At 43.9% G+C, this 21,522-nt stretch overlaps 1 protein-coding gene across 4 annotated transcripts in view; it reads left to right on the top strand.

Moving 5' to 3' along the window:
- FER (FER tyrosine kinase) overlaps nucleotides 1–21,522 on the top strand; it is a 290,188-nt gene that overhangs the window by 11,214 nt on the left and 257,452 nt on the right. For 3 of the 4 annotated variants that reach the window (XM_007672816.3, XM_016228513.3, XM_029053954.2), the window contains exon 1: nucleotides 5,597–5,689. The exons of the other annotated variant lie outside the window; for it this stretch is intronic. The gene's annotated coding sequence lies outside the window, so the exon portion shown is untranslated. Of the gene's footprint in view, nucleotides 1–5,596; nucleotides 5,690–21,522 lie in introns of those variants that run through there. 4 annotated transcript variants of the gene reach the window in all.

Here is a 21,522-nt window from a genome sequence, read left to right as displayed (position 1 = left end):
CTGTCTCCCCCGATTAGACTGTAAGCCCGTCAGAGGGCAGGGACGGTCTCTGTTACCGATTTGTACATTGCAAGCGCTTAGTACAGTGCTCTGCACATAGTAAGCGCTCAATAAATACTATTGAATGAATGAATGTGTTATTAATAGGCCAGCCTTGATGGAGCTTGCTAATGAAGAGCTGATCTGTAGGGGAAGGCACAGATATATCACCATACATCCAGTGATCTTCTAATGTGGGCGTCGTGTTCTTGCAGAAACCTGCAATAAGGAAATGTCCCTTGTTGAATCCCTTCAGACCTCCCAGTTGGCTCTTATCTATTCAGCCGTGCATTGTCTTCCTTCATTCCTGCTGTTGCATTCTTTTATTGAGCGCTTACTGTGTGCAGAGCATGCTAGCCAAAATGCGTGGCGAAGCTCGTCCCCTAGACTGTAAGCTTCTTGTGGGTAGTGATCGAGTCTACTAACTCTTGTACTCTCCCAAGCGCTGGGCACAGTGCTCTGCATGGAGTGAACGTTCAGTAAATACCACTGATTGATCGAAAACACTTGCTGTTGCAGAACTGACTTCACAGTTAAGATCTCTTTGAGACCATCTGCTGGGACATTCCCCTGCCTCCCCTACTTTTGCTTGGTTAAACATTTCTTTCCCCACGGTGGTTTTGGAGAAATAAATGTCCTTTTATAGTAAAGTGTGAAAATCGGAGTGAGAGGGGTTTTTTTTTATGGCATTTGTCAAACACGTACTGTGTGTGAAGCACTGTTCTAAACCCTGGGATAGATACAAATGAATTAGGTTGGACCTGGCCCCATCCCACCCGGGGGCTCAAAGTCTAAGTAGGAGAGAGAACAGGTATTGAATCCTCACTGTTGCACATAAGGAAGCTGAGGCCCAGAGAAGTGAAATGACCTGCCCAAGATCACACAGCAGGCAGTTGGCAGAGCTGGGATTAGAATCCAGGTCCTCTGACCCTCGAGGCCCGTGCTCTTCCCTCTAAGCCACGCTGCTTTTGTTAGGCTAATATTTACAGCTATATCTGCTTTATTTCTGTTCCGTGACTACGTAAATAACATATTGTGCATTGTTAAGTGTAATTTGCCCTCCAAAAATGTACTTAAGAACTGTGACACAAGCTAGTAAAAGTAATATGTCATGGTTAATATTTAATTGTAGTTCCCATAATAATAAAGGTTAAATATCTTTGTTTTGGAAATTCTAATTTTGATGGAATGTAGTAAATAGGAAAATATCTGAGTTGGAAGGAACTAGTTCTTAAATAGAATCACTAACATTTTTCCAAAATATCTTAGTTTATGATCTTGATCATGACAAATATGTCTGTTTTGCATTTTTGCTGTGTCTGTAGTATTTTATGACTCCAGGCTCTCTAGGAGCTCCATGTTTACCACATTATCGAAATTGCTTTTGTGTGTTCCACCGAAGTAATGGGGAACATTTCAAAACATTGCAAATCTCCAAGATACAAGTCAGCATTTTTCCAACTGGGGATCGTGACCCTGAAGGGACAGCAGGGCTGTTCCAACCGGGTCTCCAAACCGGAGTTTGCTCGTTCGTGATGTTCCCGCTAATTTTTCTTTTGCCTCGGTGGGTGGGGGCTGGCGGGGAGCTTGGCGCCCGTTCTTTCGGCGGAAAGTTTCCAACTCGGTTTGGGAATTGTATGACGCCTGGAAGGAAGTGCGCACCGGTGTCTCTTCCTGTCCCGAGAGGACTTAGGTGGACACTTTCCTCTCAGGTGCCGAGTTGCGTGTCCTTGTATTTGGTGCATTGTGAGGGCACATTCAGGATTGCCACGTGCCTCGGCTCTGCACGGACAACACTGTTATTGGTAACGTTGGTGGTCTCTTCCTAATGATGAGTGTAATACAAAAGAAAGACAGTTCTGGGAAGAACACGGGTCAGCTGCTTTGTCACCTCCTCATCCAAGCTCAGCTGCACAGAATACACTGAAATACAGGGTAATTGTAATGATAACGATGGTATTTGTTAAGCACTTATTCTGTGCCGGGCACCGTTCTGGGCACTGGCGTAGATACAAGATAATCGGGTTTGACACGGTCCCTGTCCCACATAGGGCTCACAGTCTTAATCCCCATTTTTACCGATGAGGGAACTGAAGCACCAAGAAGTTAAATGACTTGCTCAGGGTCACACAGCAGACGTGTGGCGGAAGCGGAATTCGAACCCGTGACCTTCTGACTCCCCAACCCGGGCTTTATCCATGCCATAATAAATGCCATAATTATTATTATTATTATCTGGTATCAGATCGGCATCGGTCCTAGATAGCACACCACTAACAGCACAGACCACTAGCGCTCTAAACACCATCTTTGAACAGATTCAGTCCTAAAATCTCAGAACCGAAGCTTATCTGCCCTCGATGGGAGACTCTGTCCTTAACTTGGGGTTTTCTTCATCTGTAATCCAGGAGGCTTTCATTAGGTAGTTTTTTTGTTGTTGTCGGTTTTTTTATGGCATATAAGTGCTTACTATGTGCAAGCCACTGTACTAAGCGCTGGGGTAGATCCAAGTTAATTAGGGTGGACGTGGTCTCTCACCCTCCTGGGGCTCACAGTCCAAGTAGAAGAGAGACCTGAAGCACGGAGAAGTTAATGACTTGCCCAAGGTCACCCAGCAGACTAGTGGCAGAGCTGGGATTAGAACCCGGATCCTCTCACTCCCAGGCCCATGCTCTTGCCACTAGGCCATGCTGCTTCTCGTAATTAGATTGCACCCTTCATCTTGAATTGGCTTTTATTCATCCTTTATCTGAAGCTAGATCGGAAGACTCTACAACGTAAGGGCAGGGAAGGTGTCCACCAACTCCATTATATTGCATTTTCCAAAGTGTGTAGAACAGTGCTCTGCACACAGTAAGAGTTCAGTAAATATGATTGATCGCAGCTTACCAGTCATGCTGTTCCTTAGTTCAGAGTAGTGTGCGGGAAGGTTCTTTAGAAATTTAAATCATGATGGTTGGCAGTGCAGTTGATAGAGCCAAGTAAAAGACAAATGTTTAAATCCTGTTGATTTAGCAGCTTAAAACTGCAGAATGTGGGTTTATGACTTAACCAGCAGTCGGATTTTTTTTCTTTTTTTTGGGTGCCAAATGGTAAGTTATTCCTAGGACCAGAAAAATGAGTCATCTCGAAAGGGTTTCAGCCCCGATGTCCCCCTTAGACATTGATTGCTGTTTTTCTGTGAGGGTCTAGGGAAAGTGGGGAGTGATACACCGGAGAGCTAACTAGTATTTCAAGTTCGCTAAAGTTTCGAAATGCGCAGGTCGGAAGACCAAGTGACGATGGTATATCTGTGAGAAACAGTGTGGCCTAATGGATAGAGCAAGGGCCTGCGAGTCAGGAGGATCTGGGTTCTCATTCCGGTTCTGCCACTTGTCTGCTGTGTGATGTTGGGCAAGTCGCTTCACTTCTCTGTGCCTCATCGGGGAAATGGGAATTAATAAGAGCCAATGGGAAGTGGCTCTTTCCACTGAGCCACGCTGCTTCTCTAACATGGCCTGTCTCCAACCCGATTCCCCCATATCTACACCAGCGCTTAGAACAGTGCCTGGCACATAGTAAGCGCTTAACAAATGCCATTAAAAAAAAGAGAGATTGGGGAATCTGGTGGAAGGTCCCCAGTCTTAAGTGAGCCCCATGTGGGCCAGGGACTCCGTCCAGTCTGATTCGCCGGTATCTACTCCAGCACTCAATACAGTGCCTGGCACATAGTAATAGCCTAACAAATACCACGATTATTATAATTGTCATTGTTATTATATCTGCTCTGAGATGTCCTGGGCAGTGAATGTGTCCACCAACTGTGTTGTACTCTCCCAAGGGCTTAGTACGGTGCTGTGCACACAGCGAGCGCTCAACAGATACCTTGGATTGTAGAAAAACCACCCTCTGCTCTTTGAAAATACCAAAGTTAACATTAAATCTTCTCAAAGGGAAAGTAGTGCTGATGGGGCAGACAATTTTTTGCAGTCATGCAGCTTGGATGCCTGCTCACTCTGGACAGGCACCACAGGAAAGGTGGCGTCCTGTCTTTTTTTTTTTCCAGCTGCTCCTACGTCCCATCATACCTGGTCTGTGAAGCCCTGACACGTGGTTTCAGTGAGATTGCTAGACAGAGTTAAAAGGCCTCAAATACCGGTGAAAACACGGCAGCCAAACTCACTTTATTTTCTTCACTGTTGAATTCATTCATTAAAACAGTTGAGGGGGCAGGATAAAAATCATCATTTTTTTACACGAGAATTCCTAGCTGGGTTCAGCAGTTGGGAGAGAACTTCAAAAGACCTGGATCATTTAAAAATAACTTTAGGGAAGCAGCGTGGCCTAGAGGATAGAGCTCGGGTCTGAGAATCAGCGGGACCTGGATTCTAATCCCAGCTCCGCCGCTTGTCTGCCGTGGGACCTTGGGCGAGTCACTTAACTTCTCAGGGCCCCAGTCAATTCAATTGTAAAATGGGGGTTAAACCTGGGAGCCCCATATGGAACATGGCCTGTCTCCAACCCGATTCCCCCGTATCTACCCCAGCGCTTAGAACAGTGCCTGGCACGTAGTAAGCGCTTAACAAATACCATTAAAAAAAAAGAGAGATTGGGGAATCTGGTGGAAGGTCCCCAGTCTTAAGTTTTAACCTCCTGAAGGAGAATTCACCTCTTTTGAACAAGCACTTTTAAGTCCATCAATCAGTAGTATTTATTGAGAGTCTAATTATTACACTGTTGTAAGCACCGAAGTGCTTGGGAGGGTACAGGAGAGTTAGTAGACAAAATCCCTGCCCTCAGGAAGTCTACAGTCTATTTGAGCGACAGGCACTGAAATAAATTACAGGGAGAAGGAGGACATGGGAAATGTTCATGCGCGAGTACCGAATAACAGCATCTACACCCATATCTTACCTTCTAAGGGAGATGATGAAACCACAGTGGTTCAGGGAGCACAGAAGTGCCCAAGTGGCAGTTGGTGGGGTATAAATGGGAGAAACGCTCTGTATTGGGATTAGAGGAGACTATGATTACCTCTGTAGGTAAACAGTTCCGGTGTTTTCCTTGGTCAGTTTTTCCCCTCCATATATCAGACAGTCGATCATATTTAGTGAGTGCTTCCAGTGTGCAGGACACTGTACTAAGCGCTTGGGAGAGTGCGGTGTAACAAGAAAACAGACATCCCCTGCCCCTATGGCCTACGGTTCTTCGTCGTGCCGTCCGAATCCGATCCGAGTCCTTTCCTCTGTGGTCGTGGCAAACTGGTAGCCGTTTGTACCCTTATTAACTATTTTGACTTTTTTAATGTATGTTTATTCAGTTGGGCATTCAACTGTCAGTTAGTCGACTCTCTCCATAAATATTTTAGGTCAACCCCATTAGGTATGTAAGATCCTTTCTGGTAGGGAGCTTGTCCATTTTTTATTCGGTACTTCCGAAGCACTGGCATTGTACCCGGTGGGCTCTCAGTAGATACGGTTATTTCTACTACTGCTTTTGTTGGTGATAATGTCTGCCTTTAGCCTCCCTTTCCGAATAAGACTAACTCTGTAAATGTCTCCTCATAGATCGTGTGCTTTGAAGGAAGGATCAGTCCTGTGACTTTGCATCCTCTCCAAGAAATATACCCCGCACCTAGTGTGTGATACTCCAAAATGGATGTTCTACTTTGGTGAGCTCTGACTAGTGATTCTTAGCAAAGTAGGACATGGTTTTTTGTTTGTTTGTTTTTTAATAATCTTACTTAGGCTCCGACTCTCCCCATAATGCATCCCCAAATTCAGTGTATCTGGAAAATGTAAACATTTTTGTGTTCTTGTTCAGTTCGTGGTCCTCTGTGGTGTTTTTCTCTTTTCCCTGTTCTTTCACCTACCATTTAGCTAGTCTTTTGCCACTTCCCATTTGTGATATTTATTTGTTCTCCCTAAACCTGGCATTGTTCATATTGCATTTCATATAATTTAATTCAAACTTTCCTGCCAACTGGTCTAAATTGTTTTGGATTCAAATCCTTTTCTCCGAAGTCCTGGCAGCCTTGCAACTACAAGTCTTCTGCAAGTCATTTGAGAAATATTGCCATTTGATCCAAAACAAACCCCTGGAGAACGGCAACTGCTATTCCTTCCCAACTTTATATTGCCCTACATCTATATTTTCATTGTGATTTTAGAGCCATTTCAAAATATTCCATGTATATCTTATTTTCGTAGTTATTTAATTAGTGTGGGGATTTTCATCTTTTCTAAGATACGTGTCTTTTGCAGCCTCAAGGTGGGTACCTGAAGTACCCATTCCATCACATATCTCTTTCTCAAATATTCCTCCTCTCTCATCCAGGCCCCTCTGAAGAAGAATAATAAGAGCAATAATGAATTGTGGCGTTTAAGCGGTTACTATGTGCCAAGAACTGTACTAAGTGCTGGGGTAGATACAAGATAAGCAGGTCCCACATGGGGCTCACAGTCAGAGTAGGAGGGAATTTAATCCCAATTTTGCAGATAGAGAACTGAAGCCCAGAGAAGGGAAGTGAATCCCCCTAGGTCTTCCAGCAGAGAAGTGGCAGAATTGGGTTTAGAACCCAGGACCTCTGACTCCCAGACCAGTGCTCTTTCCACTAGGCCTCGCTGCTTCCCTTCTGCCCAGTTCCTCCTTCCCTCTTCTCAGCGTGTGCACAGACACACTTTCACTCACAGAAAATAAAGCAGCAGAAATTGGGTAATGCAGGGGAAAAAAAGCAAGTAAAAACCAACATCGTTCCCATGGTCTTTCCCTTGGTTTCCTATAATGGCTGTATTCTTTACAGTGCTTTGATAACCTCTGAATTCATGTATTTCATGACCCCCTGTGAAAAAACAAACATTCTTGCTTTCTTTGCATGTTATCATCTTGGTCTTTGCAAATAGATTTTCTTCCCTAGGAATTGTTGCACAGTCTGTCTGGAAATTAAGTTAACTTCTCTGTGAGTCCCAGGTGCCTTTCTATTTCTGCCCACCCCCCCCCCTTTTTTTTTTCCAGTCATCTGCGTATTTTCCAGGCCTTGACCATGAGTCCTTAAATATGATCTTAATGACTCTGGGATTTCATTATTCACTTCACTGTACCCGTTAGTGTAGATTTCTTCAACCTTAGTGTGTTTGAAAACATTTCATTCTGTTCGCTCTCGATTTTACTTCCATTTCTGTGCCTGCTTCGATAGAATTTATGGAAGACCCTGGGGTCACGTTAATAATTTTAGGGTAGGCTGAAACAAACTTTCAGCTTTCTCGGTGCTACCTGTCATTTGTTTTCCCCTTTTGAAAATCCTAGGCTTCTGTGTATACCCTGCTATTTATTACTTCTCCCTACTAATTAAGGTGTTTGTTAGTCATGCTTTTACTGTATTCATAAAATGCTCTTTTTATCCTTTATATCCCTTTCTAGTTACAACTCCCTGTGTTCCATAAATATTTCAACTCTGTCTTAGTCCGCATATGCTCATATATTGCCTCCTTGGCAATTTGCCTGTGCTCTCCCTTCCCATATAATTGCTTTTAAAGTTTCCAATCTGAAAAATGACTAAAGCATTCAGGAGAGATGGCTTTTCTTTTAAAAAGATCACCAGGCACAGAGATCGGCAACCTCCCTAAGTAGCCTATGCTACTGTTATGCTCTCCACGCAATCAAAAATGTCGTCATCTTGGTAGATTGAGTTCTCTCTCTTGATAATTTTCTGGGATGCTAAACTTTTGCATTCGAATCCTTTCCTCCAAAGTCTTATTGAAGGCACATCTCCTCCAAGAGGTCTTCTCTGACTAAGCCCTCCTTTCTTCTTCTCCCACTCCCTTCTGCATCACCCTGACTTGCTCCCTGTATTCATCCCTCCTCCCAGCACCACAGTGCATATGTACGTATCGGTAATTTTCTTTATATTAATATCCGTCTCCCCCTCTAAACTGTAAGCTCGTTGTGGGCAGGGAATGTGCCTTCCAACTCTGTCATATTGGTATATTTTACTCTTCCAAGCACTTAGTACAGTGTTCTGCACACAGTAAGTGTTCAATAAATGTGATTGAGAACGGGTATCGAATCCCCACTTTATGGACGAGAAAACTTTTAATTTTCTCTTTTTACTCAATTTGTTGATAAAGGTCCTTTTCCCATTATTAGCCCCCATTTTCCAGACTGTTGAGCCGGAGGGTAGGGGAGCGGGTCAAACCAAGATGGGAGGCAGGAGGAGGAGGAGGAGAAGCCTAAGCAGGGGACGTGCCCCATCCCCGTAGGTGTGATAGTCCCAGAAAGCCGAGGGAGGGAAGGAACCAATGGCGAAACGTTGGAAAATCAAAGCTCATTGCAAGTTGGGTCTGGCTAGTTTGCTTGTGAGGCAGAAGGGTGGGGACATGCATGGACCTATGGGGGAAATAAAGAAAGGAAGTTTTAAAAAGCGAAGGGGAGGGGATGGAAGTCTTCACTCGGAAGCGAAAGGAGGGAGGAGGGTACAGAATCAAGGTGGGATGTATCTGATCACCATTCTGGAAAGCCAAATGCACTTTTGTCGAGAATCATTGTTATTGAGTGCTTACTATGGGCAGAACAGTGTACTAAGCGCGTGGAAGAGGACAATACAACAGAGTTGGCAGACATGTTCCCTGCCCAGAAGGAACTTACAGTCTGGGACAGGGACACAGACGTTAATAGAAATAAATTATGGATATGTAAGTAAGTGTGGTGGAGCTGTTATTCCCCAACCTTCTCTTTTTCAGTCTAAAATCATAATTCCTTTAACTTTTCTTCATAGGAACTATTTTCCATAGCTTGAATGATTTTGCCACTCTGTTCTCGACTCTTTTCGGTTTCTGTACAATGTAGTAAGCGCTCAATAAATGCGACTGAGTGGTTGATCCCAGATCCAACTTTCTAGTAAACAGGACCCAGTATTCTAAGAAGAGTTCTGACCGATGTAAAACATAGTGGGAGAATACTTCCTGGCATTTGCCTGTCGAACCATTTCATCCTAATATCATGCTTTAATTTTTAGTCACGGCACTGATGATTCACATTAGGAGTTGACTGAGAACTCCTAGAGGGCAGGGTTCGTGTATATCCATTCTTCCATATTGTACTCTTCTAAACAGTTATTACAGTGCCCCCCACCGAGCAAGAGCTCAGTATGTATCACTGATTGATTCCTAGGTCTTTTTAAATTTTTTTCTGTACTCGTGCCTAGAAAGGGTTTGGCAGTCTGGTGCTGTTAGCGGGTTTTGTTTTTGTTTTGATTTTTTTTGCCCCAAAGTGTGCTATCATACACTTATTTCTTTAGGTCCTGCAAAAACAGGATGAAACTTTTTTTTTAAAATTTATCAGGGTCATTTTGAATTTTGTTCCTGCCTTTTAAAGGATAAGCAACCCCAGTTCCAAGCCAGCTGTGCTTTTACCATTTTTTATGGTTTTGAAGTGTTTACTATGTGTCAAGCACTGTTCTAAGCGCTGGGCTGCATAGAAGTTAATCAGGTTGGTCACAGTCTAAGAAGCAGCATGGCTTAGTGCCTAGAGTATGGGCCTGGGAGCCAGAATGACCTGGTTTCTTTTCCCGGCTCTGCCACTTGTCGGCTGTGTGACTTTAGGCAAGTCACTATACTTCTCTGTGCCTCAGTTACTTCATCTGTAAAATGGGGATTAAGACAGTGAGTCGCACGTGGGACAGAGACTGCGTCCGAACTGATTAGTTTGTATCTACTTCAGTGCTCAGTAGAGTGCGTGGTACAGAGTGAGCGCTTAATAAATACCATTAAAAAAACAAAACCACCCCAAAAACAAAACAAAAAATCTTCCAGGTATTAAATCCCCATTTTGCAGTCGAGGAAACTGAGGCACAGAGAAGGTAAGTCCAAGAAGTTGCTCAAGGTCCCACAGCAGGCAAGTGGTGGATCTGGGATTAGAACCCAGGACCTCTGGCCTCCAAGCCTGTGCTTTATCCGTCAGGTGACACTGTTTACCTGACCACATTTTCCTGTGAGCGCTGTATTGGACAGGGATTGTTTCCGATCTCGTTATCTTGTGTCGATCCCAGTTCCTAGCACAGTGCTTGGCATATGGAAAGCACCTTAATAAATGCCGGAATTAAAAAGAGGAAATCGGATGGGCATGATTTGGTCTTCAGTAGTTTTTTGCAAGTGTATTATTTTGTTCTTGGAACTAGCGTGGCCTAGTGGAAAGAGCCTGGGCCTGGGAGTCAGCAGATCTGGGTTCTAATCCTGACTTCCCCACTTGCCTGACGTGTGACCCTGGGCACGTCACTTCACTTCATACTCACGTCTGCCTAGACTGTGAGCCCCATGCAGAACAGTTGTGTCAAACTGACAACCTTGTATCTACCCCAGCGCTTTAGAACAGCGCTTGGCACATAGAAGGCATTTAACAATAATAACAATCATGTATGCAGCATTAAATTAGCATGCTTAAAACAAGTAGGGTCATCCTTTTGCCTTCCCCATTGTACCGAATTCGATGTCATGCCTAGGTCGCCGATGAAGATATACTTAACCATCTGTAATGTTTTCCAGTGACAAAGCTTGTTCTTGGGTCTGCGATGTCCCATTGAACAATCGATCTCCCCGACCAATGTGCAACCTAAATTTAGTGTTAATGAGTTCTTTTGTCCAGTTCCCCGAGGTTTTTACACATACTTGGAAAGCAATTTTTCTTCATCTGCCTCTTTAGATTCCAGAACTGTACCATTTAATGAGCGTTGTCCTGGATATCTTTTAAGACGTACCTCAAATGCTGTGAGATGACTTGTTTTAGTTATTTCCCAGAACAACCCTGGAATATTGGCCAATATTTTCCTCATTCTGAGAAGAGGAAATTGAGCCTCAGAAAGCAATTTACCCAGTTGAACAGCCAGTCAGTATAGCATTAAGTTTAGAGCCTATGAATCCCAGTGCATTGCCTAGTTCATTGAGCCCCACTGCTTCGAGAGCATATATTGACGGATGAATTTGCACTGTTTTTGCCTGATGGTAATTGCAGAAAGCTCTAGATTAGAACTGAAACTACCTCTATCGACGGATGAATTTGCAGTTTTGCCTTATATTAATTGACAGAAAGTTTAAAATCACAACTAAAACTACCACCTCGTGGATGAATCCCAAAGCTACCCGGCTAAGTCACGACCCTGCTGATTCTCCCCAGTCTTGCATTTCCTTCTGCTCCAGACATCTCTCTGTGGATGGCCCCCTGGCACTAGAGTTTTACCATGTCCAAAACTAAACTTTTCAGCTCTCCTCCCTCCCCTCAGCATCCCCAGACTGTCCCCAGGGATTTTCCAACTTGAAAAGTAATCTTTTTCCATCATTTTTTTGTGTGTGTAAAGCCATTATTTTGTTTCAACAAAGAAGCGGACAACTTGACGTCAAGTCAGTGTCCTAGTCCTCCTAGTAATAATATTTATTGAACACCTACTGAATGTAATACACCGTCCTGAGCATTTGGAAAAGTACAGATGAGACACGAGACATTATCCGTGCCCCAAAGGAGTTTGCGGTGTAGTAAGGAAGACTTGATGAAGTAACAGAATATAAGGATGTATGTAAGTGCTGTAGGGGTGGAGTGAATATGAGTGTTTAGGGAGTATAGGCTGAAGTGTGTAGGTGATGCTGAAGGGAGGGAGAAGAGGAGTGGGAGATGAGAGGTTATTCAGAGAAGCCTTCCTGGAGGAGTTATGGCTTTAGTAGGACTTAGAAGATGGGGGAGAGTAGTGGTCTGTTGGATATGAAGCGGGAGGGAGTTCCAGGCCAAAGGAAACATCTCTTTATCTGTAGTTTATTTGTCTTCCTTGCTCAGCTAGATTGTAAACTCTTTGAGGGCAGGGATAGTACTTTCTGACTTTACCCAAGCACTTACTATAATGGTCTGGGCCCACTAGGCTTTCGATAGATGATATTGAAAAAAAGTTCATTTTAATTCCTCCACCGACTTTGGCAAATTCTTAACTTTTTTTTTTAAACTTGACTGATCAAATCAATCTGCAGAGCTGTTTTCTCATATCTCTCAATTATAGAATTTAGTGCACTGTGAAATAAACAATCTTTGATTTTTAAGAACCTATAATTGGAGAAGCAGGCACTTTTCAGAGCTTTAAAACAGAAAAATGTGCTAATTGGATGATAGCATTTGCAGTTTGTTGAAGAGGAGGGTGTTCTTCCTTTCAAGAAATGGTATTTTCAAAATGAAGTGCTTGCTTATTGGGTGGGTTTTGTTTCTTTGTGTCTCTTGGCCTGGGAGTTGTTCCAATTAGGCCACAGAATGTCGAGGGGGTCAGGTTAAGTCTGTTGCCCAATCCTTTTGTTAAAAAAAGCCCAACACCCCTCCCCCCCCCAAAAAAAAATCGGGTTCCCACTTCTTTTATGTTCCTGTTTCTTTGTCACTTCAGTTTAGCTTCTGAAGACTAACCTCAGAGAGAAAAACAGGTCAGCTATATTACTGTACCATGCCTTCTTCGGACTAGCAGATGTTCAAATAAATACATGGATTTTGAAATGATGACCAAAGAATCACTTTTTTGTGTGTCATAAAAGAGAAATCAGAAAGGTCAGTAACCTTTTTAATTTCGAGGACTGAACGTTAAAATCAATACCTATTCATATTAGGAATTGAAAATTTTGTCATTACAAGAAATGATTTCTAGGCTCTGCTATTTGTAAGGTAGCTTGGAGCCCAGTCGAAAGAACCGTGCTCTAGGAATCAAGAGACTTGGATTCTAGTCCGGGGTCTGCCTGAAGCTGGCTAATGTAGGCACTTCACATGCACTTTACAGCCCATCGACTTGCTCGTTCAGTCGTATTTATTGAGTGCTTACCATGTACTGAACTAAGCGCATGGGAGAATACAACATAACATTATAGCAGATACATCCCCTGCCCACAACAAGCTTACAGTCTGTGTGCTCTGTGTTCCAGCAGAAAAGGAAAAGGCAGCCTGTGGAGCACTGTGCAGGAGCAAGGGGTATTTCACGCCAGAGGGCACTAGCAAAGTTGGAGCAAGAGTCACTGGAGGCTCATTTTTTTTAATAGTGTTTAAGCATTTACTCTGTGCCAGGCACTGTACTAAGCACTGGGGTAGATACAAGATGATGGGGTGGACAGAGTCCATGTCCCACATGGGACCCACAGTCTTAATCCTCATTTTACAGATGGGATAACCGAGGCACAGAGATGTAAAATGACATCCCGAGCAGACAAGTCGTGGAGCCGGGATTGGAACTCAGGTCCTTCCGACTCGCAGGCCCGTGCTCTTTCCACTAGGCCATGATCCTTCTTTTTTTTCCCGCCCCTTCTTTCTTTACAGCCATTCTTCTTTCTTGTAATTCCACCATCGGACAGGGACTTTGTGAATCAGACAGCTGTGAAACCCAAAGGTGGAGCAAAGAAAACCTTCTTTTCGTTAAACAGATGATTAAAAATTGTAAACCATAAAGGCGGAACCTGTAGTAAAAGAGTTGTTTCTGATTTATCATGAACAAGAACTTAGAGTATTTGTGGGGCCACCAAGGGGAAAAGTAGTGAATTCTATCTCTAGAAGCTTCAGAGTGATTGAAAACCCACCCACCTCAGTGCACTCTTAATTTCAGTTATGAAAAACAAGTGTCTCTGAAAATATGAATCCTTGCATGTAAAGCAATGGAAATCTGTCCAGAATCAGAGATCCTCTCTAATTTAAGCTCTACTCTGGCTTCAGAAACAATTCAAAGGATAGTAGCCTCTCTTGAATATCAAGCGGTCTCAGTTGAGTGGAACCAGGCTTATCATTAATAATAATAGTAATAATTGTGGTATTTGTTAAGCGCTTAATATGTGCTAAGCACTTTACTAAGCACTAGAGTAGATGCAAGATAATTGGGTTGGACACAGTCCCTGTTCATTCATTCATTCAATAGTATTTATTGAGCGCTTACTATGTGCAGAGCACTGTACTAAGCGCTTGGAATGGACAAGTCGGCAACAGATAGAGACAATCCCTGCCCTTTGACGGGCTTACAGTCTAATCGGTGGAGACAGACAAGAACAATGGCAATAAATAGAGTCAAGGGGAAGAACATCTCGTAAAAACAATGGCAACTAAATTTTGTTCCCCATAGGGCTTAGAGTCTTAATCTCCATTTGACAGATGAGATAACTGAGGCACAAAGAAACAAAGTGACTTGGCCAAGTTCACACAGCAGACAAGTGGCGGAGCTGGGATTAGAACCCAGGTTCTTCTGACTTCCAGGTCCAAGAAGAAGCTACACTGAAATGGATGTTGTACTTGTGTAGTACAGGTTGGCCGTCCCCCTAGACCATCAGCCACAGGATGGCACGTGAAACCACTCTGTTTGGACGTCTAAGGTAACCAGTTGAGCAAGGAGTTGAGGGACAGTTGTGGCTCAGTCAAAATCCTCTCCTACCTCCAGTCCCCTAACCTGCCTCATCCCCAAAAGGATGTGGCCATGAATTCTGAGGTCTGAGTTTCTATTAGTTGGTAAGTTCTCTTATGGCCTCTTGGGAAATATGGTATTAAATCACATCTGCAAGCTCTTTCCCACCGACCGTTGAATTGATAGTCTTTTTCTCTTCTGCTTTTCTTCTCTCGATACCTTTGCTTGATATTGTGTCTTTAACTATCTGACTTCTTTTCTGTTTGATTTCTCTTCTTCATATCTATTCACACGCACACACCTCCCCCCGTCCCCCCGAAGCATTTCCCCTTCTCATACAGAGCAAGATTTGGAAGATGCGTAAGCACAAACTAATTGCCTGCTCCTCTGCTTTGTGTCAGTGGTGTGGATGTAGGAAGAATTAGCAGCTTCTGAGATTTTTTTGAAGAATAAATCTAGTGATTATTATTACAGCTGATACTAATGTAGAATATATATATATATCAATCCATTATATATACATAGATGTGTTATGTATTATGGTATTAAGTGCCAGGCACTGTACTAAGCACTGGGGTAGATACAAGATAATGGGGTTGGACACAGTCCCTATTCCACATAAGGGATCCCAGTCGTATTTGTTGGAGAAAGTCATTCATTCGTTATTCACAGTATCTCTTGGAACCGTAATTATCCTTATGTTATTGAAGAGGAAGTCCACACGAAGGATACCTATCACCATCATCATCATCTACATTTTTAATCCCGACAATATTAGTATTAGATTGTCAGCTTTTCAAATATCCACTTGGCTACATGACCCAGCGCTTAGGCCTTGATAGAAAGAGTGCAACCTCTCTGCCTTGCTTCTTTTCTCCACTCTTTAAAGTCAAGAAATTCCTGGCGTGGCTGTGTTTTTTGTTGTTTTTTTTTTAAGCATAGGCTGAAGGAGTACTTCCATGTATATATCAAGGACTGTGTTAACCTATCTGTGGCTTTTTTGCTACCCTTGCACAATGGGTAATAGAAAAGTATCATTTTGCTTGTCCTCCTCCACACAGTAGAATTCCTTACAGATAAACTTTTCTTCTGGAGCCTGAATGATTCATTCAGTACATTTGTTTGCTTAATAAATTCAATTATAGGGGCTATTCATTTTATCTTGTTTGATTTAAAAAAATGTAGATTTCCAAATTCCTTTGAGTGTTGTCCCCTACCTCACATCTCTTGCAAATCGAGAGGTTTGGTGTCATCGTAGCTTACTTGGAAAATTGATCTCCTTTACAGTAATAAGTGACTGCTGGAAGTGGCTAAGAGGTGGTTAAGTAATTATTTTTTTTGGAATACTTGCATCCCTTCAAATGGTTAATGAAAAAGAAAAATCCTTGTTTGGAAAGTTAGGAATCCCTCTAAACTCTAAGTTCCTTTTGGGCAGGGAACATGTCTACCTTAATATGTCTGGCTCAATATTTTTGTTGAGTTGCTGTCTTTTCCCCCCGAATGCCTTACAGAAACCCCATAAAAATAGGGGATTATATTCTATAATACATCCATTTTTTTTGGGGGGGGGAGATTTGTTTCCACCCCAGGCATCTCAGGGATATATTAAATATAAAAGATTTGATGAAGATCTAGTGGGCTCCCCTCATTGCATCCATTACACAGAATTACTTCGTATCGTGTCTTGAGGTTTTTGTTAGTAATGGAAGAATTTCAGCACAAAGGGTCTTCACCAGGAAAGGTCCTCTCCTCTGGCTCTTCTTCAGTAGTATTTGTTACCGATTTGTACATTCCAAGCGCTTAGTACAGTGCTCTGCACATAGTAAGCGCTCAATAAATACTATTGAATGAATGAATGAGTGAATATTTATTGAGTGTTTACAGTGTGTAGGGTGTACAGTGGCTCTTAAGCTGTTTGGCTCTTAACATAAGTGTTGGGAAGCAGTGTGGCCTCCTGGTTAGAGCATGGGCCTGGGAGTCAGAAGGACCTGGGTTCGAAACCTGGCTCTGCCAATTGATTGCTGTGACCTCAGGCAAGTCATTTTACTTCTCTGTGCCTCAGTTCCCTCATTGGTAAAATAGAGATTGACTGTGAGCCCCATGTGGGACATGGACTGCATCCAACCCGATTAGCTCGTATCTACCCCAGCTCTTAATACAATGCCTGGTACACAGTGAACACTTAACAAATACCATTTAAAAAAAGTTTGCGTGGATGTTTGGGTATCAGGAACCCCTCCTTGCTTGCATAGTTGTGCAGGAATGCTATCAAAACCAGGTGCTTCGCTATTTTGCACGGATTGACTGCCGTGAAATACCATCCGTGGATGGAATTTGATAACTTTCTGTGAATAGAGCACTCTTGAGAGAATACAGTAGAGTTGGTAGACGTGATCCCTACCCACAAGGGACTTACACTCTAGAGGGGAGCTTGTAGTCTAGAGTCACTTTAGTCACCCATTTTGGACCTCTCATCTAAGAAGTTATCCAAACTGTTTTAGCACCAACCGAGATTTTCAGCCTGCCCAACTTCCTGTGGTAACCAATTCCATATGTTTGCCATCTGCTGTGTGAAGAAGTTTTTTTTTTCTTTTTATTCATTTTGAACATTCCACCTTTAGTCCTGGTATTGCGGCATTTGGTGAACAGGAATCCCTTTGTTTGCCCTGCCCAGACCTTTCAGGATTTTTCAGAGTTCAGTCTCAGCCGTGGTCTTTCCGCACTATCAAATCCTAATCTTCCAAGTCTTGGCTCATATAGAAGCCCGTATATCTCCTTGATCATCTTGGGTGCTCTTCACTGTGACTTTTGCAGCTCTAGAACAGCCTTCCTAAAATGCAGCAGGCAGAACTGTACACCATATTGCAAATGTGGATGTACCCTGTTTTTATATAATGGCAAAAGTATGACTTCTGTGTGGTGTTTCTCTGCCTTTTTTGATGGTGTCCAGTATTTCATTGGCCTTTTTAGCTGCTGCCGAACAGACTGATAATTTGAAGAAACAGTCAACAAACGTTTTTGACATAATGATGGTATTTATTAAGTGCTTAATATGAGCCAAAGCACCGTACTAAGCACTGGGAGGTAGATATAGGATGACAGTGTGGGGCTCAGAGTCTGATTTATGGAGGGCTGGGATCTTATCCCCATTTTACAGATGAGGAAACCGAGACCCGGAGAGGTTAAGTAACTTGACAGAGATCACCTGGCAGCCCAGCTCCAGAGCTGAGACTAGAGTCCGGCTTTCCCAGACCCACGCTCTATCATTAGGCCTTGTTTACTGGTTATTCAAAGCCTGTCATAATGTCAGTGTTGGGGGGAATATTTGTCTCTAGGTGTGTTACTCTGCACTTGCTCATGGTGAAACTTCTCTGCCATGTTTCTGCACACACACTCAACTTAATAAGGTCTTTACACTCCACATTTTACCACCCCTTTTAAATATGTTTCCTGATCATACCTCACTCTCACCTTGTCTTCCTGTGTCTCAGTCAAACCTTAGTCATATTTATTGCACGCTTACTCCGTGCAGAGCACTGTACTAAGCACCTAGGAGAGTACAGTATGACAATATAACACCCAACCTGTTCCCCAGGCCTAAAATTCTCTCCCTCCTCAAATCTGACAGATGCCAACACGCCCCTCATTCACAGCCCACTCTCTCCCCTTGGCCCAGAATCTTTCCTCCTCCAAAAAGCCTTCCCCAATTAGTTGCCAACATCCCAAATCATACAAACCCACCAGTCATCTCCAGCGCTTATGCCACCTACACCCTTCTCTAGTATTTTATTGTATTTGTTATTTAACTGTACATTCCATTACTCGGATGACTCGGTTTTAAAATATTTTTAGCGTCTGTTTTCCCCATTAGAGTGTAAGCCCCTGGGCAGGTATTATCACTTATCTATTTTGAATGACCTAAGCACTTAGTAGAGTACATGGTACCTAATGGATGCTCAGTAAACATGGTTAATACTTGGAAGAGCTTAGCGTCACCACCTTCCCTCTTCCAACTCTTGTACCAGTATATTAAATAAGACTGATTCTAGCATTGGCTCCGGGGGAAACCACTGTTAACACCCTCCCATCCCTCTAAGTGGGCATTTTGAGGCCTATCTTTTAGCTTGTTTTCTTTTCCAGCCCAAACATGCCTTTTAATTCCAAGGTGACTCAGATTTGACAAACAGGCTTTGGGGTGTAACCTTGTCGAAGATCTTTTGAAAATCTAAATGTATTATAGCTCTAGGTTCTTCTCCATCCACATACCTATTGATCCCTTCAAAGAGTTCCAGTGGATTGATAAGACGTGAATTTTCCTTATCAAAACGCAACCCGATGGGAGAAAGACACTATGATTTCTCCACGTACTCACTACCCTAAACTTGATTATTGGGTCTACTAGTTTTCCTGGCACAGAAGTAGAACTTAGAGGTCTATCATTTTCAAGATCACCAATGAAACCTGAGAGAAGGGGGCTGTTATGTTGCTGATGAAAATATCTAAGTGTGAACTTTTCATCTTTCCACCTAAACCCGCTCCTCAGTCAGCAGTATTCATTGAGCGCTACTGTGTGCAGAGCACTGTTCGAAGTGGTTGGGAGAGTACAGTACAACAGAGTTGGTAGACACATTTCCTGCCCACAGTGACCTTACGGTCTTGAGGGGGAGGCAGACTTTGTTTTTGTGGTCTTTGTTAAGCATATACTATTTCAGACACTGGAGTAAAAAACAAAAACAAGAAAAGAAAAAGTAAGAACAAGGGATAGGTACAAGTTAAATAGGTCACACCGTTCCACGTGAGGCAGTATCTAATTCCCATTTTACAGTTGAGGAAACGGAGGCACGGAGAAGATAAGTGACTTGCCCGAGGTCACACAGCAAGCAGTAGGCAGAGCCAGAGCCAGTCCTTGGACTCCTGTGCTCTTTCCACTAGGCCACAGTGCTTCTATATAATTTATAGATATGCCCATAAATGCTGTGCGGCCGAGGGTGGAGTGAATACCGAATTCTCGAATGTCCCAGATCCAAGCGCAGAGATGACGTTCCTCCTAACTTTCCCATCCCTGTTGCTAACACCACTATCTTTCCAGTCTCACAAGTCTATGGTGTTGGTGTCATTCTCGACTCCTCACTGTCTTTCAGTTCTCTCTCAATTCCAGTTAACTCTTAAATCCTGCCAATTCTTCCCCCACGGTATTTCCCAGATCCACCTCTTCCTCTCCCTCCAACGGCCACCTCCCTGTTCCCAGTTTTTGCCACAACGATCGGTCAGTCAATCAGCAGTATTTACTAAGTGCTTACCCTGTGCGGAGCACTGTACTGAGTGCTGGGGAGAGTGCAGTATTACAGAGATTAGACAACCGTATTAGCCTTCTTGCTGGTCGCCCTGTTTCTAGCCTCTTCCCTCCTTCTGTCTGTACTGTACCGCTGTGGCACAGATCATCTTCTTGATGTATCGCTCAGCCAGAATTTCTCAGAAACCTCCAGTGGTGCCTGTCTCCTTTGGAACTGCTGCTTAGTACAATGCTCTGCACATAGTAAGCGCTCAATAAATACTATTGAATGAATGAATGCTGCAGCCTCTTAGCATTCTAAAGGTCGGTAGAGTAGCAGCGTGGCTTAGCGGATACAGCGTGGACCTGGGAGAGTCAGAAGGACCTGGTTTCTAATCCTGGCTCTGCTACATGTCTGCTGTGTGACTTTGGGCAGGTCACGTCTCTGTGCTTCAGTTTCATCATCTGTAAAATGGGGATTAATATTGAGAAGCCAGACTGTGAACTCGTTGTGGGCAGGGATTGTCACTGTTTATTGTTCGTGTGTTTATGTGGGGCTCCGTGGTTCAGTGGAAAGAGCACGGGCTTTGGAGTCAGAGGTCATGGGTTCGAATCCCAGCTCTGCCACTTGTCAGCTGTGTGACTGTGGGCAAGTCACTTAACTTCTCTGTGCCTCAGTTACCTCATCTGTAAAAGGGGGATTAAGTGTGAGCCTCACGTGGGACAACCTGATTACCCTGTATCTATCCCAGTGCTTAGAACAGCGTTCTGTGCATAGTAAGTGCTTAATAAATACCAACGTTATTATTATTATTATTATTGTTGCATTGTTCTCTCCCAAGTGCCTAGTACAGTGCTCTGCACACAGTAAGCGCTTAGTAAATATGATTGAATGAATGAATGGATGACGTAGATTGTGTCCAACCTGATCAGCTTGTATCTACCGCAGCACTTAGTACAGTACCTGGCGTATAGTGAGTTCTTAACAAATGCCATTAAAAACAAACAAAAACAGCTAAGACGACAGAAAGACAAAAACAAAGATCTGTAGGAGGCTGTGTTATTTTTTTTTAAGTGCTTACTGTGTGCCAAGCACGGTACTAAGCGCTGGGGTGGATACAAAACAGTCAGGCTGGACACAGTGCCCCGCCCTGGACACAGTGCCTACGTGGTTGGTGGAGCAGAATTTTCAGGGTCCTCGGGATTCGGAATTCCATAGTCACAGTGGCAGCCACATCGAGCACCGGTCAGTCCGTCAGCCAGTCGTGCTTATCGAGCGCTGACCAGGTGTAGAACACTGTACTAAGCGGTTGGGAGAGTACAGTATAACAGACACCCACCCACCACAGCGGCAGCTGCCACAGTCTTCCTGAAGCTCTGTGGAGTCGGTGCCAGGCTCTCTGGCCCGTTGAGGGGGTAGAAGGCAACTTGGGATGGAGGTTGCTCGGTGATACGGAGCAGAGCTGGCGCAGCATCCCCGGGGAGGCGGCATTTTGGTCAGGTGGCGGAGGATGCCGAGAGCCGCGACTAGCCGGCGGGGCGGGCAGCTCCCCGGCGTAATCACGTGACCGTTTGGCGGAGAGGGGCAGGCGGGCTCAGTAGTGGCTGGCGTCCTTGTGGGAGGTAGCGGGGGCACCCGAGTGACGGCTGCAGAGGGTTCGCGCCGGATTGGCTCGGGTGCGGTGGAGAGGAGCCGAGGGTACTCGGCCACCGCTCGGGTCCTCGCGGCCTGGTGGTCGCGGGGCGTGTCGGGGGCCAGGGTCCTTGGGTGGCGCAGAGGGGCCGGGTTTCCATGGTTTGCTTGGCTGGGGTGGACACCAAATTAACGTGGATAGAGATGTTTTTT

This window comes from Ornithorhynchus anatinus, chromosome X3 (assembly GCF_004115215.2).
Source record: "Ornithorhynchus anatinus isolate Pmale09 chromosome X3, mOrnAna1.pri.v4, whole genome shotgun sequence".
NCBI lineage: Eukaryota > Metazoa > Chordata > Mammalia > Monotremata > Ornithorhynchidae > Ornithorhynchus > Ornithorhynchus anatinus.
Note: the sequence above shows the minus strand (reverse complement) of the source record. Positions and strands in the feature narration are given on the sequence as shown.